Source organism: Elephantulus edwardii, unplaced genomic scaffold, assembly GCF_000299155.1.
Source record: "Elephantulus edwardii isolate Elephantulus edwardi_28Jun2011 unplaced genomic scaffold, EleEdw1.0 scaffold00085, whole genome shotgun sequence".
In the NCBI taxonomy this organism is placed as follows: Eukaryota; Metazoa; Chordata; class Mammalia; order Macroscelidea; family Macroscelididae; genus Elephantulus; species Elephantulus edwardii.
In genome coordinates, this window is record NW_006399835.1 from 2030451 (window position 1) to 2052261 (window position 21811).

The 21811-nt window shown below is 39.3% G+C and overlaps 1 protein-coding gene and 1 pseudogene across 2 annotated transcripts in view; one reads left to right on the forward strand and one right to left on the reverse strand.

Moving 5' to 3' along the window:
• Positions 1 to 21811, reverse strand: part of BBX (bobby sox homolog (Drosophila)) — a 341982-nt gene that overhangs the window by 138147 nt on the left and 182024 nt on the right. The gene's annotated exons all lie outside the window — the stretch shown is intronic.
• Positions 1023 to 1898, forward strand: LOC102864204 (annotated as a pseudogene).

The window sequence follows — 21811 nt, forward strand, 5'->3', positions numbered from 1 at the left end:
CTACCAGACACGTGTACCACACTTTCTCCTACACTAAGGATCACTTTAGTATCTCCTACTTTCCTTACTAGGCAAGATAAAATAATGCTGCTGAAACTGATAAACATGGCTGTAGAACCCTCCACAAAATAATGAGGATTCATTTATCATTGTTTGTAAAAACAAACCAACGTAAGTGTGCTCCTTTTTTTTGACAGGATAAGAGACCACAATTAGACACTTATTATGATGAATTGATGGTAAATCAATTTGGTAATAAATTAGGACAGATTTCATTCTACTATCAAAAGCAGGAGGGCCTTCCCAAAGTTTAAACCCGTGGAGAAATTTATAGAAGAAAGAAGATGTAAAAATCAGACACAACATTTAACAACAACAAAGGACAGTGCAGTCTGACAGGCCTCATTTAGAATCTTGCTTCTACTGTTATTTGTTGAAAAGTTATTTATCTGGTTGAGATTTGATTTCATGTTAAAACTGATTGATAACAGTTCTCCTGTGAGGATACATATGTAATAGTCAGGCAGTGTCTGGCTTCTAGAAACTACTCTATCAATGTTAGCTCGCTCTTCTTCTTTACTGACTCTCTTAAAAGCAGCCTAAAATGCTGTTCAAAGGAAACTACAGATGTGCTAACATTTACAAGTGGTCCATGTGCTTCTCAAACAGGGCTTCAAACTGGTTCATTCCGGTTTAACTGCCCACTGAGAATTTGCACTGTTACTCAGATCTACATTTCAAGAAAATTTCCAGGTAAAAATCACACTGAAAAGGAAATTCTAAGCAGGTGACTGAACTGGAATGAGCCAATTTAAAGCCTTGTTCCCAGAGGACAGCGTCTATAGCCTTAAAAAAAGAAAAGAAAAATTGAGAATTTCTTCGAGAGTTCTACAGTCAGAAACAGTGCCTTGGCAAGATCATCAATTTTGTGAGTAAGATCCTGTCAGTCTTTCCATCATCTTATGCTACAACGCAGATAATCGGAACTCTTCAGTCTTTAATATTAATATGATTCTAACTCTATGTCACGTAGGTATTTTAGAATTTAAACTGTTTCTGAAATGTCCAGTCAAATTTCATTTAAAGTCTATTAATAGAATTCAGACTTAGGGAAACAGGGGCAGTAGGTAAGGAAAGTCCATGTGATCTCAATGTTAAGATAAAGCTGCACAGAAGCAAGGCCTCTTTCAGGTCCAATTAAGACTGCAAAGCTTCACGGCTCTCTACAACCATCAGAGGAGAGGTACAGCTTTAGAGCTTTCACAAAAACTGGACTGACGGGCTCCGGCGCGGACCCCGAGGCGGCGCCGGCCAACGCCGCCTCGGCCCCGGTGCCTGCGCCGCCGGTATCGGCCCCCGCCGCACTGCCTGTCAGCACGGCTGCCGAGAACAAGGCCAGCCCCGCGGGGACCGCAGGGGGGCCCGGAGCTGGAGCTGTGTCTGGAGGCACGGGCCCCGTGGCGGCGCGGGGCGGTTCCCGTGTCAGCAGGCGGCGCGGCGCCCCCCGAAGGTGCCATGTCTAACGGGGTTTATGTACTGCCGAGCGCAGCCAACGGGGACGTGAAGCCGGTGGTGTCCAGCACGCCGCTGGTGGACTTCCTGATGCAGCTGGAAGATTACACACCCACGATCCCAGATGCAGTGACTGGTTACTACCTAAACCGTGCTGGCTTTGAGGCCTCGGATCCACGCATAATTCGGCTCATCTCCCTAGCTGCTAGAAATTCATCTCAGATATTGCCAACGATGCCCTACAGCACTGCAAAATGAAGGGTACAGCCTCTGGCAGCTCCAGAAGCAAGAGCAAGGACTGCAAGTACACTCTAACCATAGAGGATTTGACTCCTGCTCTCAGCGAGTATGGCATCAATGTCAAGAAGCCGCATTATTTCACCTGAGCCACCCAACTTAAATGTATTTGTCCCCATGCAGCCTGTTTTCATAATAAACTTTATTGTGACAAAAAAAAAAAAACAAACCTGGACTGACTCATTTCTCTTGTTTTTCATCTTTAGAATAGTCCCATTACCATGGCTCTGGGGAGGTCCAGCTGCTCTTTAAGAAAAAGAAATGACAATCTCCTCCTGTGCAATTAACAGCACCCATAATATCTTTTGGAGGCTCAGTTATGAGTCAGCTCCAACTCAACAGCAATGAGTTGAGAACTACCATGATGCCAGTAAACACTCTTACTGTGAAGACATTTACTTTTTCACCCTAAGCCTCAACAACCAGTAACACCACTCACTTCCCTTTGCTTATGTAACATCTTAGCCTTAGATTCACCTCCCACTTACCTCAAAGTTCTCATCTTTCTTTCAAAGCTCAGGTCAAATATAATTTTCTTGTTAAATCCTTCTGGAAAAACCTCAAGTCAAAACCATATTACACTTGAGAATTTTCAAATGGTACAACCACTCTGGAAGGCAGTTGGTGTTTCCTCAAAAAGCTGAACATAGAGATTTCATGTGATCCAGCAATTCTAACTGCTAGGAATATACCTCAAGGATAACAGAACTGAGACACAGAGATGTGTACATACTGATATCAGCATTCCTAATCACAACAGGAACAACATGGAAACAGCCAAAATGTCCATCAATAAACAACTAGATTGAGAAATTGTGGTATATTCACATGGAATACTACCCAGCACTATATAACATGGAAGAAGCTAGAGAACATTATACTGAAGAGAACTAACTCAGGTCCAAAAGGAAAAATACTGTATAAGACAAATACTGTAAAAAATATAAGGATGGCCAGTAGGATGTGTATGGATATCCAAAGAGGAAGGAGAAGTGGTAGGGGAACTGGGAAAAAGGAAGAATCACAGGGTCACAGATTTTGGTGGGTGGAGGAAGGGGGCCAGAAAAAAACCAATACAATATCCATGAGTGAATATTAAACAAATTACCGTATGCAAATGAATAAAAAATTTTTAGAAGAGAAATAAAATAAGAACACTATAAACACCCCCCCCTCCCAAAAAACCCCAAAACTTAGCACTTTTTGCCCTAAGATTTGACTCTACTTGGTATTGTTAGGTCAAGTACATACGGAACATTCATTATCTCATTTAATCTTCACAAGACCCCTCTGAGGCAGGAACCAAGATGAACCTCCCCTTAAAGGAACTGAGAATTGAGTAACTTCTCAGGGTCACACAATAAACAGGAGGTATGGGAAATGTATCAGAAAGCTTAATTACCTAGGAAAAATGGTGCTTGAATATTTACGCCTCTGCATTTTGTCACCACTCTCAGCGCCTCCTAAGACAAGCATCTTATAGGTGTATGAATACTGAAAGGGTGCACTGAGAGGCTGGGAAAATGAACATTTCCAGGGATTCAATGTAAAATATCAAGCACATGTCTCCCATGACTTCAAGCGACAATTAAATTAGATTAACTATAAAGCTCTTTGAAGATAAAAGCTCTACAAGTGCTAATCATTATTATTTATTGTAATTCTAATGACAATTCTAAACTGCAGACAGATTAAATGAAAAATATCTCATTCAATGAAGTAATATTCTCGTTTTAGAAGCAATTCAGTCACTCTAGTCATGCAAAGAGTGTCTTTAAAAGTGTTCCTTATTGAAAAGCAGTCGCTTTTCCAGTTCAAAGTTTTAACTCTGTCAAGATGTTATCTATATGCTTTTCATGAATACTAATAAGGCATCCAAAATTCAAAGAAGGATTTGGTGATACTGTTTTCTCCATTCTTACCTCATGAAGAAACAGTTTTTAAGATCCTTGTAACTCCATGACACTCTATCTTACGAAAACTTAACATGATTCTCAAAACAGAACACTGTTCTTTTAAGTGACACAATACAAAGAGACAACAGCTACTTTGGCAAAGATTTGGTGTGTCAAAACCCTAGTCATTTACATAGAGCGTTAAATGACAGTAAGAAATGTTCCCTAACCTATTCCCAAAGCCTCGCTTTTTGTTCTCCTATTAATGTGTGAGCAAGAGCCTATGGTGATGAAGGAATAAATAAGTTCAAGCTGCTTTGAAGGAAATAGCAAAAAATAAGGCCCCAGGAATAGATGGTTACACCAATTGACATATTTCAGCTAACAGATGCTGCCCTGGACGTGCTCACCAAGTTGTGCCCAGAAATCTGGAGAACAACCACTTGGCCAACTAACTGGAAGAGATCTATATTTGTTCCCATCCCAAAGAAGGGTGACTCAACAGAGTGTGGAAACTTTAGAACAATATCGTTGATTTCACATGCAGGCAAGATTCTGCTGAAGACTATCCAAGAACACCTGGAACAGCACATCAGCAGAGAACTGCCAGAAGTGCAGGCTGGGTCTAGAAGGGGTCGTGGTACTAGGGATATTGTAGCTAATGTTAGATGGATCTTGGCTGAAAGCAGGGAGTACCAGAGGAATGTCTATCTGTGCTTCACTGATTGTGTGAAGGCGTTTGGGCTATACGAGGAGAAATGCAGCATCAGGACTGGCAGAAGGTCTATCAACAATCTGCGTTATGCAGATGACACAACGCTGCTCGCTGAAACTGACGAGGACTTCATGCACTTGCTGCAAAGGGTCAAGGACTGCAGCCTTCAGTATGGACTGAGGCTCAATGTCAAGAAGACAAAGATTCTCACCACTGGACGAACTGGTAGCGTCAGGATGGATGGCGAAGAGATTGAGATTGTTCACAGCTTCAGTATTCAGACGTATTGTGATGGGAAAGTCTGCTGTTAGGGACCTCTCTAAAGTATTCAAGAGCAACAGTGTGTCTCTGGAGACTAAGGTGCATCTGGTACAGGCCATGGTCTTTGCAATCACTTGTTATGCATCAGAGAGCTGGACAATGACCAGGGAGGATAGAAGGAGAATTGATGCTTTTGAGCTTTGGTGCTGGAGAAGAGTGCTGAGGGTACCATGGACTGCTAAGAAAACAGATTCATCCTGGAGAGGGTTAAACCAGGCCACTCCTTGGAGGCAAGGATTCTGAAGCTTTATCTGACATACTTTGGTCCTTGGAGATGGACACCATGCTAGGGAGGATGGAGGGCAGACGCAGGAGGGGAAGGCCCTATGGGAGGTGGATTGATTTGGTGACTGGGGCAATCGGGATGAGTGTGTCGGAGACAATGAAATTGGCACAGGACAGAGCAGAGTTTAAAGCTGTTGTAAATAGGGTCGCTATGAGTCGCAAGCAACTCAACGGCACATAACAAAAACAACATCAATGTGTGAGAGTTCTGGCATAGTACCTAGAAAATTGTGCTGCTAATCCAAAGGCCACGTTTTGCAGGTGCTTTAAATCCACCAGCAGGTCCATGGGAGGATGGGCAGTCACCTCTCAGGCACTTTACAGTTTCAGAGGCACAAAGGAGAATAAGCTGTCAGTTCCAACTTGATGGTAACAAGACAGATTAAAGTGTGCATTCCTAATTTAAAAATCATTAAACTTTTATTCTTCAACAAGCTCAGTATACCTGTGTTTCTCCTTTTAGTTTATAAATCAATAAAGGTCTTTCTTATATGCATGTTACATGGGTATGGCACAAATATCATAACACACAAGTGGAAGCACAAGAAGGCAAGTTTATGTGGGAATTTGTCCTCATTTACTGTCAATGTGTCATCTAGGGATCCCCATGTACTGTGGAAGTAAAAGTGTCCATCCCCCTCCTGTACTTGCTGTTCTGTTCCACACTTAACTCAGCTCTCCTGCTAGGCTGCTCTGTGTATTGCTCAAAACACCTGTCATATGCTACTACACCGATATCTCTGCTCTCCATGGCTTACTCACAGTACCTCATGTCCCAGTCTCACATTTTAAGAAAAGACTCTGTCACTCTGAAAATACTATCTTCATTTATTCTAGCTTATGCTGGTCCTACACTTTTTGAGGAGCTTGCTATGACCACTAAAGCAATTAATGGCTGTACTATACGTTTTGACACTTGCTTGAATAACCAAATGTTTAATGGTTTCGTGTGAGTTCCTCCAACAGGGAGTCCCATGACAGTGCTACTACCATGCCAGATAGTTTGGGATCTATGGTAAATAGGAAACAGTCTCTGAGTAAGTAAAGAGATGAACACAGAAGCAGTTTTCCTCTGCTTTTTTATTACTCTTAAGTTGGAGTGGTAGAAGGCAGCAGAGATAGGAAAATTTGAAGAGAAAATAAATGCGGGGGAAGAAAAAAATAAGAACCCAGAATGGGTTTTTCAAGGTATAAGGGGAGTAAACTGATGTCAAATGCTAGTGTGAACACTTCTTTGATGTCTGCTTATCAATGATTTTCACTAAGATCTCAAAGCAGATCAACATAGTACCTTCAATACCCTGGATCCCCTGTCTTTTAATAACTGTTGTGGTTGTGATATACCACTAAGTCAAAACAGACCTTAGTGTTGGCAACACAATTCCTTACAACTGAAGGAGCTCTGGTGGCCTAGTGGCAAGAAGTCAAACCATAATCCCAAAGGCAGATGGTTCAAATCCACCAGATGCTCTGTGGAAAAAGGATGGGCAATCTTGTTGCCCTGTGCAATTTCCTGCCTCTGAAATCCTGCTGGGAGGTTAGCTATGAGTGAGTTCAAAGTTGATGATACATAACAACAAGCTGTTCAAGTTCCCTAAGGCATGCAGTTTGAATCTACTAGTTGTGCCACTGAAGAAAGATGGGCAATCTACTCCCTTTCTGTTCACTGCCAATGAAAAGCTGCTGGAGGCTCAGCTTTAAGTCAGTTCTGACTCAACAGTACAACAATAACAAGTATAATAACAACAATTATTGAGCATTTGTTACATGGCAAACACAATACATATTTTATCATGGCCAAAATTTGTAATAAGGGGTCAATAATTACACACACACACATAAACTGAGAATTACAAAGGTTAAGTGACCTGGCGGCCAAGGCTGTTCTGGAGGAAACAAGATTCAAACTCAGGTCTGCCACAGCGCATGAGATTTTGATCACTTCTCTCTGTCACCTCCACCATAAACCTAGTTATTCTAAGAAAAAGCCACCGTCTTTCTTGTTTAACAACTTCCCATCCCACTTACCAATTTCAAAACTTGTTTTGTCTACTCTCTTCTCTCAGAGGCAGAGATCCAGGGTCAGTTCTTGGGCCCTCGCACTCAATCTGTTTATCTTGTTCCTTCTAGTTACTCGGAACCATCAGTTTCCATTTCTTTCTCTCTTTGATGAACCATCAACAAACAGAACTTTCTAAGGTAATATGCTAATGTTATTTCTACGTTAATAGTTGTGACCAAAATACAACCTAACCCAAACCAAAATCCCAAAGCAAACCCACTACCATCAAATCAACTCCAAGAAGTCCAAAGAGACACCCGAGAAATGCCTATGGGATCTGCACGACTATAAATTATGATGGAAGCACAATGCTTCCCCCCCTTTATACTGGCTGATGGGTTTGAACTGATTTGCTCCTAATTTTTCTTGGTTGTAAATTCCAGAATTAATTTCCTAGAAAGTAGTCCTAATTTCTTCCAACTCTGATGCTGGTCACAAGCTCTGGTCTCCCTATCTCATTATGACTCATTTATCTTTGATTTCTAGGCTCTTAGAAGAAATATCTTGTCTGGGCCAAGCATCGGCCTCTGTGCTATCCCTGAGAAGTATACCAAAACTGTTGAACAGAACTGGATATCCCTTTCTTTCATTTCTTCATAGAAATATTCCAAAAGAGAGAGAGTGTGTGTGTGTGTCTCTTCCTACAGTCTAATCATAGACAAAAATAAACTGGTTTCTCATTTCAATATCTAATATCTCATCAAGCTCTGTTAATTTCTACCTCGTCTACATACTCCACCTTCACTTAAAACCCGTTACTCTTAAGTAGCAAACTAGCCTTACCTATAGCTGGAAGACGTCAATTCTCCAAATTACAAGTATCTGGTCATGCCCTTCTCATGTCTGAACTTCTCGAATAGGGAAAAGTCTAAATGTCATTCTTCTCATGATATGCAAGGCTTGTGCTGAACTTGTGTCTCTGCTCAGTTTTATGTTCCCTGTTTCGTCACTCCATCTGCATCCTCTAGCTCTACTGAGAGACATGCACACTTTCACCTAGTACCTTTCATGCTCCCCTTAAATCTTGCCCCTCTCAGAGGACTATTCATATCGGACACAAGATCTGCTTACACCTTGTTATAGTCTCTGTTGACCCTTTCATGTCTGAAAAAAAGGGCTCTCATTTTTCATAAATAAAAAATTCCACCACTAGACCAATAGGATACACCATGGAAAAAAGATTAAAGTAGTTGACAATTTCATTTTACTTTGATTCACTATAAATCAACCATAGTAACAGCAGTCAAGAAATAAAAAGACAAGTTACATAGGGGAAATCTATTAAGGACCTCTCCAAAGTGCTAAAGAGCAAAGATGTTAAATACCAAGGTGGTCTGAGTCAAGTCATGTTTATTCTTCAATTGCTTCCTAGGTATCTGAAAGTTGCATTTGCTACATGACAAACACTGGACAATTTACAATGAAGAAGGAAGACTAAAGAAGAAAACGCCTTTGAATTCTAATGCTGCAGAACAGTATGGCATATTCCATGAACAGAACAAATAACTCTATGTTGGAGGAAGTGCAAACAGGATGCTCCTTAGAGCTAAGAATGGTGACATTTGGTCTCACATACTCTGGACATTGTGCTAGGAGGATCCAGTCGTTGGAAAACGATCCCATACTCAGAAATACAGTTAGTAAAAAAGGAAGACAAGACCCTCAATGAGATGGATTGACACAGAGGCACCAAGGGGGCTTGAGCATCACAGATTGTGAGGATGGCACAGATAGGGCAAGGGTTGGATCAATTTCTTGATGACACCTTGAAATAACTTAGTGCCAAAGCACCTTTCTCTAATATATCACAATGGAACCACCTATCTATTTTTATCTACATTCCCTTCATCTATATTTAGGATGGAGGACAGGAGCTATTACATCCACTATGGTATAGAAGTGTGTGACAAAAAGGAGGACACACTGTAGTCAAACGCTCATTCACTCAGTGAATAACCCAGGGGCCTGCTCACTCCAGTCCACTCCTTTCCCTCTGAATTCCTTCTCACAGCACTCTTCTGCTACATCCTGGCGGAGCCCCTTCTTTCTTCAATACCCTCTATCTCACATATCTCTAGCAACTACTCACATGGTATATTTAAACTCTCAAAATGAAACACCTGGCAAGTCTAACTTGAAAACTGGTTTTATATAAAAGATGCAACGAGAGAAAAGACTACTATTAAATAATTTTGATCTTGTAGAAGACATAATTATCAACTTATTTTGCTTCTTTATTATCAGTTTGGATTTCGGTGACACTTTTTTTTTTATTAAAAGAATGATCACACATAGTTTTTAAAAAGCAGAGATAGTAAATTTCATCTAAAATGGTAAAAGCCTGGGGGTTTCCCCCCAAAAGTTTTTTATTATTCTTAACAGTTATTCACTTTAAAAGGAATAGGAGATCATACAATTTTTTTACAAACGATATATAAATGTTGTACATAATTCACAACTTAGTTCAATAATCCAAAATAAAACAGGCCAAGTAGAACAGAAGAACAAAAACACTGCTAATTCTTTTCCACATGTGGATTTAAAGTACAAAATAAATTACTTCTTGCTGTGGTGCTCCTGCGTGATCCCCTGCCCATGCTGCACTTTGTTGACTAGAACAACACAACCCACTTCTGGGGTTTTTGTTATTTTGATTTACAGTGCTTTGTTTACAAAGTACATATGCGTTGTGTTTCACACTATCTTTCATTCATATTGTGAATGTGTACAATCATTCCCATTCATTGTTTTATAAAATTAATCAACCAGTGAAATATGCCCATCACAAAAAAACACAGCAAAACCCAGTAAAAGTTTAAAAGAATCATTTTTCTCTTATGTGACTCAGTAATTTTTAAGCTTATTAAAAAATCTGGATTTTTGCTCCATCACATGATTTCTTATTTTATCTTAAAAAGAAAAACTGAAACTATAACCTAGTTAATAATCAATAATCTGTATTCACCATTTCATCATCATGGGTCGCTATGAGTCACAAACGACTCAACGGCACATAACAACAACAAAAAATTCACCATTTAGAATCTTTCCCCCTAAACTACTTTTAAAGGATGGAAAATAATTTGTAAGTTACAGTTAACATTCTGTTCAATTGAGAGAATAAAACTTGTCTTACTAGTTACAAAACAAAAATCTTTACTTCAAAATAGCAAACAAGAGGTTGTTTTGTTTTGTTTTTTAAGTTTACTAGTGACATTACTTATGGAAGCAGCTTATCGGAACCACTGCAATGCCCATTTGCTTTACTTTGGCAGAGTGGAATAAACTTACCATTTACTAATTCCATGAAGGTACTTCATATCTATTGATCACAAGGTTTCTTTGAGTCTTAAGTCACCACTCTGATGTTTATTTTTATTTCAAAGTAAAATGTACAGAATACTGTAATTAGTTTTCAGAGTAATGAGAATTAAGCTGAAATAGTTTATATTTGTTCTTCTTTTCCCTTTAATTAGAATCCATTTTCCTGATCCAATCCAGATGATATAAAAAGAATTGCTTATTTGATGATTCAGGGTTATTAAGAGTGTCCCATGGATATAGTTTAGAACATTAATAATCACTTCTGCCATGTTCTGGCTGAAAGTGCTCCAAGACCAAGGAAAAATACTGAAAACCTGTTTTTATTTATTCTTTTAAATTTATGGCATTATTATTTTCTCTTTTAAACTGTACCCAAAAAGTTTTTTCACTTCACAGTACTAACACATGTAAATTCTATGTGTACTAGAAGAGCTTTAAGGGCACAGAGGTTAAGCACTAGCTCTCTAGCTGAAAAGTCAATATAGTTCAAATCCACCAGCTGTTTTATGGAAGCAAGTTGTAGTTCTCTGCTCCTAGGAAAATTTCATCCTAGTAAATTAACTGTAGCTGCAGTTGTGCTCTGCCCCATTGGGTTTCTTTGAATCAAAAATTACTCCAAGGCAAAGAATCTATTTGTATTAATGTTTGCTTTCTCTGCTTCCCTTTTAAAAACTACCAAAGTGAGCTTCTACAAAAATACACATTTTACTATAATTCTAAATGTACTCATTTTCTCTTCTTTTTCTGTTTCTCAATGAAGAGCATGAAAAGGGTATAAAGCAACAACATACAAAAATACTATTTACCTTGCAGTTCAATTTCTAGAAATCTACTCCCTCTGCCGGCTGAATCTATCTTTTGACATCCTAATTAAACAGTAGTACAGTCCTCTATCTTATAAGTCCAAAGTAACTCCTCTTTGAAAAATAAAAAATCACAAACCACTTAAATCTGATTAATCATATAAGGAGTTCTTCATCCTTACAGCATGAGGATAGCTGACTTTAGGGAGAAGCAATCATTCAAGCACTCAGTGAAATCTGGCAATTTTCAAAGTGGTTAGTATCATTCCCCTAAGCAAGATTCTTAACTCTACGAGGACAATTTCCCATTAATTCAGTTCCTTTCTACCTGGAATCTCCACAGTACTGGTAGTATTTAACTAGGTCTTTCCGTATGGATACAATAGCATTATGTAAAGGAGACTAGAGAGAGGGAGTGCTCTCATACAGCGATGTGTCAAGGCCAAAAAAAAAAAAAGTCAGCAGGCGAATGAATATACAATTGTGCGGTGCACAAGCCCTTAGACTCTTCGGGTTTGTGGTTTTTGTGGTGGTGGGTTTTGGGTTTTTTTTTTCCCTTTCACCTTTCTATTCAAGGATAGAGTACCTGAATTAGAATATAATAATAAAGTCATCCTGTTGCTGTATCTAAAAAATTGTTTTGATTTAAAAAAACTTCAAGAAATAAAAATTAAGGATATTAAAGTTGCAGATACATTTCAAATAAAAAAAAATATTACCACTGTTAAAATGTCCTGGGTACTTTAATTAGTACTTTGTACAACTGTATGGTTCTGTAACTTACTAAGGTACACCCTTGTTCAGGCCATCATCTTTTCAATCACTTGCTTTGCTGCAGAAAGCTGAACACTGAATAAGGATGATAGAAGAAGAAGAACTGATGTCTTTCAACTGTGTTGTTGGGGAAAAGTACTGAATATGCCATGGACTGCCAAAAGAACAAACAGGTAAGCCTTGAAGAAGGTGTAGCCAGAGTGTTCCTTGGAGGCAAAGAAGATAAAACTCACATACCTTGCGCATAGATACTGTGAGGCTATTCCACAAAGTACTTGGGTAGGTAAGGAGAGTAAGACCCTCCATAAGGTTGAATGGAGCAGTGACCGGGGCAATGGGTGTCAAGAGATTGTGGGGAAGAACAGGACAGGATAGAATTTAGGACTGTTGTTCATAGGCTTGCTATGAGAGGTACTTGACTCGAAGACATCTAACAACAAGGTGGCTTACAAAGCCACGTTATTATATATTAAACACATAACATGACCACACACAGACCATATACAGTTATGTACAAGAATCTAATACTAGTAGGGCTTATATGTGCCCAATGTAGGTACTAGTTGGCGTGAAATACATAACTGAAGATTGCACAAGCCAGTTGAGTAGGTATAATTGTACCCATTATACAGTTGAGTGACAAGTTTCAGGGAGGCTCATATAATTTTCCCACTAAGAAGCAAACAAGGGACACAGCTTTGGATTTAAAGTCTAAACCGTAGGTGTGTTATTCCATCTGACTGGATCACTAATTTTTAACTTCTTTTTTTTTCTATAATTATATTTTATTAATTTTCATAAACATTTACAGAGATTTTGGGCTTCCACTCATTCATTGTTGCACTACTCTCTCTACCCTCCTCCCAGTTTGTTCTTGTCCAAATGCCACAGTGCTTGTCAAAGCCAGTTCTGATTAATCTTCTTTGTCAGTGTGTCCTTTGCCATTCCCTATCACTCCTCCCTGAGAGAGACTTCACCCTGAGTCATAAGGAAAAGGGGATGGTGTATTCTCTTAGCTACTTCCTGCTGAAAAGGGACGCTGTGAACTTCTAATCAAACCATTTATCTGGTGAGGAAAAGTGATTCCAACTGACAAACATTTTAAAGCACTTAATTAGTCTCTCAAAGAGCAGTCTGGTGGCCTCAGGAGTGAAGGTAGAAAGTTCAAATTCACTAACTGTTCTGAGAAAGAATGACAGGCAATCTCCTTCCACGTGATTTCCAGTCTCTAAAAACTCGCTGGAGGGTCAGCTATGAGTCAGTTACAACTTGACAGCAACAGAAATGATTTCTTATAGTCAAAAAACTTAGGTTCAAATTCAATGTTGTAAACTCAGAACTATCTACTAACTAACTGTCCCAAGAGTTTTCTTTCTCTGAGGTGTACATTACACAAGATTGCCCCTCTTTCTCCTATGAATCTACTGGTGGATTTGAACCCTTAGAGTGGCAGTGCCTATGCATTAGCAATGTAAACTCCCTATGGACTGCTCCACCAGAATTGTCTTTAAGAGAATACCAAATTTCCAGCCATGTTTCAAAAGTCCTTCAAATTCATTTTTTCATATTAAGTACATTTGGGGCAGAGATCAGGCAATAAGCCAACACAAGTATCTGTAACTCAATGTATATTCCTTCACTTTGCATTTTATAAGTATTGATACTACAGCTCTTAAAGTGTTCTCGGAGGCCCAACGACTGACAGCCCTTAAGGGCTGTATCTTTCAAAACAAACAGGCTTTATTGATAGAGACCACATGCATCTCCATCTAATTATTCTGAGAGACAGGGGTGGAACAAACAAAAATGAATTCTTGACATTTTATCTAAATTCAGCATATGCACCTTGAACACAATAAGCAGGTTACAATTTAACAGAGACCATGAAAGCTTGTCATCGTCATCGCCACAAGCAGCAGAAAAGAAAGCACACCCTCAGTAGCTGCCATATAATCCCAGAATAGCACGTAGTAACAATGTCCTACATCATTTGCTACAAATATTTTTTAGTACAAGGAAAAAAAATCAGACATATTTTGTATTTTTAACAAAGTTCCCCACAGATGCTTGAGTTTTTGCTGGAATTTAAAATATGTAATAATATTTTGTTTGAGAATAAAGTTAAAAAATTTGAGTAAAAGTATGAAACAAAACCAACTAGAGCATATAAAATCTACTTAGCCAACCTTGCTTTTATGGGGGGGGAAATTACTTACTTAAAACTTTCAATGCTGTATATAAAAACCATAACTATAACAACAGATATTGAAACCTCATGAAAACAGCAAATATTCAAACCTCATGGTCTCTCTCGCTGCCATAAAGTCGACGCACAGATGAGCCTCCACTGGACTCCTGGGTTTGTACATTATAATGGGAGAAAACTGTCCCATTTTGCTCCAAGAGAGTAAGGTCCCAGTGGATTTGAATCACCACAGAGGCATCACCTTTAAGTGCAACTCCAACTGACCGTGACGTCAGAGTTACCAGAACAGTCATTATAAGATGCCTTACTTATTACATTCTTCTTATAGGAAGGTTAAGGCTTAATCAAAGTAAAAAACTGTGTACTGAGGTCTTCCCAATGACTCCGCTTTCGTAAGCACCCAATCTGTACTTGAGACGTGGATAAATTTACTATACACTTCCTTAAGGGATACCTCCTGTAATACAATAAACTTTTCCCCCGTTCTCTTGCTGTGTACCTTCGAATCAGATCCACTGGCACAGCAGGAGATTACCCCTCCTCCTCCACCAGATAGGCAGATGATCTGAACACCATGGGCCTTCAGGATCGCAGCACAGCTTCTTGCCACTAAGCCACCAGAGTTCCCTTAAGATAAACTTTAACAACCCAGTTGTGCTGCTTATAAAAAGTTGGTGGCGGTGTCATTATATGCCATCAAGTTGACTACGACTCAGTGACAATCTAAAACTTACCCTATCCTGAGACAACTTCATCATCTCTGACACACCTGACCCCACTGCCACAGTCACTGTGTAAATCCACCTCATTCAGGGTTTTCCTTTCTGCACTGTCCCTCCAACCCTTCCAACTATGATGACCTTCTCCAAGACTGGCACCTTCTGGGAAAATGCCCAAAGTAGATAGAGCTTCATAACCCTTGCCTCCAACAAGCAACCTGATTTTACCTCTCCAAGACAGATCTGTCTTCTCCAAGACAACTCAAAGGCATTGATTCTTCTGTCATCCTTATTCACTGTTCAGTGCTCAGATATACAAGCAATTAAGAAGGATCAAGGCCTGAATCTGGTAAACCTTAGTCTCTGGACTGACATCACTCTTTTTTTAGCACTCTAGAGAGGTCTCTGACAGCAGACTTCCCTAAAGGAACTCGTCTTCTGATCTTCTTCTTACTAATGCTATCAGAATGCACTAGCAAGGAAGGACATGGGCAGGAGCAATGAGATGGTTAGAAGGAAACCAGGTGGCAAGTGACTTAATCAAGCATGACTTAATCTTGTTAAGGCTTATGAGACAGAGATTGTGTCCTCACATTTTCAAAGACTAGTGCCAAAGGTGGACAGTTCCAATCCACTGGATGCTCTATAGGGGAAAGACGGGGAAATCTCCTCTCGGAAAACTCCGTTTATAAGAATCAGTTTGAGATGATTGTAACTCAGCAACAGTGAGAATGGACTAACATTAATAGAACTGAGTCATTATGATTATAAAAGATTAGTTGACCAATAAAAGGATTTACAATCTATTAAGTGAGATTATACCTATGTAACAATTTGGGAGCTGCACAGTATACAAAAGTAGTCCAACTAAAGTAGTACATAACAATTAAGACATTCCCAAAGAATCTGACAACCACAAAAGCCACTGGAAAATATAGGCAATTCTCTTTATTCTTTTTGCTGTTTGCAATTCATCTCTCTGTTAACACTTGAATAAGCTAATGAGGGCACAGCTAGGGATGAATCCCAGGATTGAAGAGCTCGATGACACTCTCTTGTCTACTCTGACCTGGCTTCCCTTACAGTGAGTGGATATCAGAAAAAACACACCTCTGAAGTGTTTTTTAAAAAGAATAAGGTCCTTGTTATGCTATTTAAGATATTCCAAGAAATGAGAAGGTTAGAAGAATGTTAGGTGGCAAGTAATTCCTGTTATAGCAGGCATGACTATGAGTCATCCTTGACTTGAGACAGCAATCAACAATTGTATAAAAACCATTCACCATCCCGATCTCATTCAAAATGGCTTTCATTACTAAAATTACCTGTTTTAACAAATAAATGAAAGCAAATTTGGTCTTATAAGAGTTAATCAGCGGGGCCTTCATGAGAAAGTAATGAGGTTTTGTTGGCATCCACACAGAAATGGTCACAGAGGATGAAAAGAAATATGTAAAGTGGAATAAGCCTTCAGTGCTTTTCCTATGGGGTTCTGTGATGCTTTTACTCCACCTTGCTTGTACAGTTGTTTGTATACAGAAGAAGCAGGGAACTAGTGGACTAGATTAAAAATAAAAACCTCCATATAGTGTACTCCTGGCGACTAAAACTTTGCACTAAGAGAGAGATTCGACGTTAGGCTAGTTTAAAGTCAAAATTAGAAAGTGCTGTAGCATAAAAACCATGAAGGAGTTTCAAGCACCTACAAGTATATGGGTCTGAGGGTCTATTATTATCACCTTTTGCTATGATTTTCATCTCTTCCTAAAATATGCTGTACTGCAGAATTCCCATATGTACATATGGCTTCATGGTCTCTCCAAGCAAGAAAACACAGATGTTAAAAAAAAAAACCCCAAAAACATTTCACAGTATCAACCCACTTCACATAATCTCTAAACTGAAAAATGTCTATATGTGTAGCTATTCATTTATATGTGTTATCATTGTTCTTAGGCACTGTCAAGTCAACTCCAACTCAAAGCAAACCTATGAGCAGGATTGAAACGTTGCCTTTCCCTCCACTATCCTCACAATCTCAATCATACTCATGCCCACTCTTGTTGGCTCTGTGTCAATCCATCTCAGTGAGGATCTTCTTTTCTCTCACTGACCCTACTTTTCCAAGCACAGTATTTTGTCCAAGGACTGAGCCATCTTACATGACATAACCTTGCTTGCTCAAAGTGAGGAAGATTTGACACGCTTGCTGCAGAAGATCAAGCACTAAAGCCTTCAATATGAATTGCATCTTTATATCAAAAAAGAAAATACTCTTCACTAATGGAACAATACGGGACATCATGATATGGAAAGTAGACTGAAATAATAAACTCTTTCATCTTACTTGAATCCACAATCAACACAACACTTGGCACTAGCAGTTAAGAGGAGTGGAGACATACTGCACGGGGCAAGTCCACTATCATCAACCTCTCCAAAATACTGAGGAGCAATGATGTTAGCCTGAAGACTAAGGAGCTTCTACAGCCATGGTCTTTTCAATAACTTGCTCAGTGAGAGGTGGAATGATACAATTCATTCCTTTGAACTGTGATGTTGGGGAAGAATACTAAAAATCCCATGAACTGACAAAAAGAACAAATAGAAATATCTTGGAAAAAGTGTAGTCAGAGTGCTTCTTGGAAGCAAGGATGGTAAAGTTTCATCTCACATACTTTGGGTGTGCTCCAAGGAGACTATTCCTTGGTGAGGGACATCATGCTTCAAAAGGGGGCGGGTCAGCTAAAGAGAAGAGATCTTCAATGAGATTAACTCACATAATGACTGCACCAATGGGCTCAAGTGTGTCAGAGATAAGGATGGCATAGGACAGGTTTAGATCTGTTGTTCACAGGGTCATTATGAGTCATACTAAACTTGACAGTAATTAACCACACACATATACACAGACACATGTTGTTGTTAGGTTCCAGCTAATCAAGCACAATTCATAGTGATCCTATGAATAAAATGTCTGAACCCTATTCTATCCTGCACCATCCTCACACTTCCTGACACACAACAGCCCACTGTGACAGTCATCGTTATCAATCCACCTGATTGAGAGTCGTCTATTCCTTCACCAGTCCTCCACCCTTCCCAGCATTGTGTCCTTCTCCAAGGAATAGTACTTCCGAGTAATGTGCTGAAACTATGTTAAGGTGAAGGTTCAGTGTTCTTGCCCACAAAGATCACTCTGGCTGCATCCTCTCAAAGATATAAGTTTGTTCTCTTGGTTGTCCATGGGATGTTCAGTACTCTTCTCCAACACCACAGCTCATATCAAGTGATCAGAAAGACTACAGACTGAAGCAGATACACCTTAGTCCCCACGCTGATACCATTATTCATCAATAATTTGGGGAGGTCCCTAATTGCAGATTTTCACAGTGCAATGTGTCTCCTGATTTCCTAACTGCTCATACCAAGGGTGTTAACTGTGGATACAAGCAAGACGAAGCTGTTGAAAATTTCACTCTCCTCCCCATCCATCATGACATTGCCTAATGGTCCAGTGGGAAGAATCTTTTTGAGATCAAATCCATACTAAAAGCAGCATTTCTTGATCTTCTACAACAAATGCTTCAAGTCTTCCTCCCTTTCTGCAAGGAAGGTTGTGTCACCTGCTTAACATAGGTTATTGTTAAGTCTCCCTCCAATCTGGATGTCACACTATTTTTCATAGAGTCCAGCTTCTAGAATAATTTACTTAGTGTACAGATTGAATAGGTATGGAGAGAGAATGCAATGCTGCCACATTCCCTTCTCAATTTTAAACCTCGCACTGTGTGTGTGTATAAATATATATATACTTATACCCAAACAGAGAGAGAGACACACACACGTATTATTATACATATCTATTAAAAATTACAAAACTGAGATTAAATTGAATATACTATTAAAAAAATAACATTCAACTATGGAAATTAAGTAAGCTGCGGTTTTTATTTTTTTTTTTCCACTTCCCTTTCTGCGGTTTTTAAAAGCTTAAAATATGGGGAGCGCTGGTGGCCTAGTGGCAAGGAGCTGCAACTACAATCGCAGAGGTGCAAGGTTTGAATCCACCAGATGCTCTGCCGGGGAAGGAGAGACAATTTCCTCCTGTACCAGTCAGATCTGATTTGACGGTACACTCACACAAAAATAATTTTTTTAAAAAAAAGCTTAAAATATCAGGTATTTTTACAGTTACAGCAAGATTCTTTAAGTTTCTTCTATCTTGCATCAGCCTCTGAAATGTACTGGATCAATATAGGAAAAGCTTCTAAAGGGCAATTTTATTCTATTATCCTAATGAGCGAAGCCACTGCAGAATGAAACGGGGAGAAATGATCTATTTGGAGTGTAATATACAATTCTCCAGGTGCTCTGCTATTTAGAAGAAAAAATATCTCAAAGAAAAAGTACCTATCAACAACAACAACAAAAGCCCTTGTGATCACAAAATGAAGGTGCAAAAATCTCCATTGAGTGTTTTAACTGGAAAGTAATATAGACAAAAATCAGAAACTTGAAGGATAAATTTTGTGGTTACTGGGACTTTTGCCCAAACAAAACATTAGTCACAATGCTCTAGGGCACAGGGAGAATGTGTAAAGCATTTCTTATGGCAGATAGTAAGCACGCAGAAAAGTAGAAATCAGGCTCCATTGCTCATGCCAGGATAACCTGCATGATCTTCTCACAGAAGCACCACTGGCAAGGGCTGATGAAGAAAAACGAAGGCTGACAAAAAGATGGTGGATCTTTTTTTCACATTTTCAGCCAACTTTGATAGGAAGCAATATCCTCTGTCACTTCTGGAATGTTTTCCCCTTTTCCTTTCTTCAATTTCACTATGAAAAATAATCTTGGCAAGGCCGTTCAAGGGTGACTTCCAAGTAGCCAAATGCAGCCCCAAATTAGTGTCACCAACATTTCATCCAGCAAATGCCTGCTTTAATACCAGTGGGTTAATAGCATCAAGGTAGCTTCATGCTGATTTCAAGAACAAGAGAAACCTGTCAAACTGACAAATCAATGTCTTTAGTCTGTCAGATACTGTCTCCTGTTGGATGGGTTTCCTATTTCTTTAAATTCTGCTTCTTGACTCCAGCAGCTTCCTGTCAGTCTATATAACATCTCCGGCTCCTAAACCTTACTTTCCATTCTTGGGTTTCGCAACAAATTACAATGTTGATCTCTGCTACTGATTTGGCAGAGAGTCATCTGGAAGCCATTTGTAGTGACCCTACACTAAATTGGAAGTGCAGTTCCACAAAAGCCAATTTTGCTTTCAAAAATACGTACTTCAGTGGCGCATATTTTAGAACAACTCATAAAAAAAGACCAGAACTACCAAGGTGCCTGAGTGTCATCCCTGCTCCCCTTCCTCCATTTGTCCATATTCTGAAGAAAAAGATGAAAGGCAGGATGTAGTCTATCAACCAGCAGTTCTCCTTTGAAGATAGCTAACAAAATATTACAGTTAAGAGCATATTTGTAATTGCAAAGATACTCTTCTTGAGCAAATTCCAAATGAAATATCTGCTTTTGATCTCAGAAAAGCATGTCTCTTAATGCTCACAGCCAACACTGATGGTTTGGTTATGCACCCCACTCTCAACTATGGAAAAAGTATTCCCTGAAAATCAATCATGGGAGTTATTAGTTTTTAGTTGTCAGACCAGAAGCAGCTGCTTATGTTCTGATACTGTTGTTGCCTGGGATATTTCTGCCTGCTGCAGTGATAAGAGAACCTGCCACAGAAACAGCATCTATACGACCACCTGGGAGACACACTCAGTTTCTCCTGTGTGATGTCAGACAGTTCTGAAGGGCCATTCAGTGTCTCCTGGGACAGGAACATCATAATAGTACAAAATAGCCTGATGCTAGGAGAAATAAAAAACTGAGGTCCATAAGCCTAAACAAGAAAATAAGTTTCATATTGAAAATAAAATCTATTCTTAACATTTTCTGTTACTGAAAAATGTTAATGATGACATGTAATTCCAATAATGAAACAAAACCACTTAAAGATATGAAAAATAACCCTAGTGTCTCTGTGGCCCATTTTAAGCAATTACAGAGGTTAAACACCATTCTATGATATCATGTATGTAAAAAATATTTTCTTAGTCAGAATAGCTAATTCCTCAAGGAAATTAATAACGCAGTTCTCCATTTTGGTCTTCTAATGCAAAGAGGAAGGAAAAGGCATTGACATAGTAAAACAAGGGGAGGGAAGCTCTAATTTTTATAACAAATAGCAATTAAGTGAGTTAATAGAGAGTAATAGGGAGCTTTGGTGACTGAGTGGTAAGGAAGTGCACTGCCCAAGTTAGGGCACATGGTCTGAATTCATTAACTGCTCTGCAGAGGAAAGATAAGCATTCTCCACTGGTCCAGTTTATATTGCCTCTGAAAATCAGCTGGAGGGTCAGCTATGGGCCTGTTCTGACTTGACGGTACACAATAACAAGAGAGAAAAAACAGCACCTAACTGAACCCTAAAGAATGTTCATTTGTAATCTAACTAAACGTTGCTGTTACCACAGTCACTCAATCCTTGGTTTCTTCAATCACCTGCTATGTAAATGATAGCTGGACAATAAAGAATGACAGAAGAACTGATGATGTTGAGGTGTGTTATTGGAGAAGAACATTGAACTACCAAAAGAAGAAACAGAAAAGTCTTGAAAAAAGTATAGACAACAATCTCCTTGGAGGCAATTCTGGACATACTGCTAGGTGAGGCTGCTCCTTAGACATCACACTTGGCAGATGGAAGGTCAGCGAAAGAGATGACCCTAAGTCGGAAAATCAAAAGGGCCGAACTCGCTCAGCATTTCTTAAGCTCAAGGAACTGAAGAACAAATTCAAACCTAGAGTTGCTGTAATCAAGGATGCT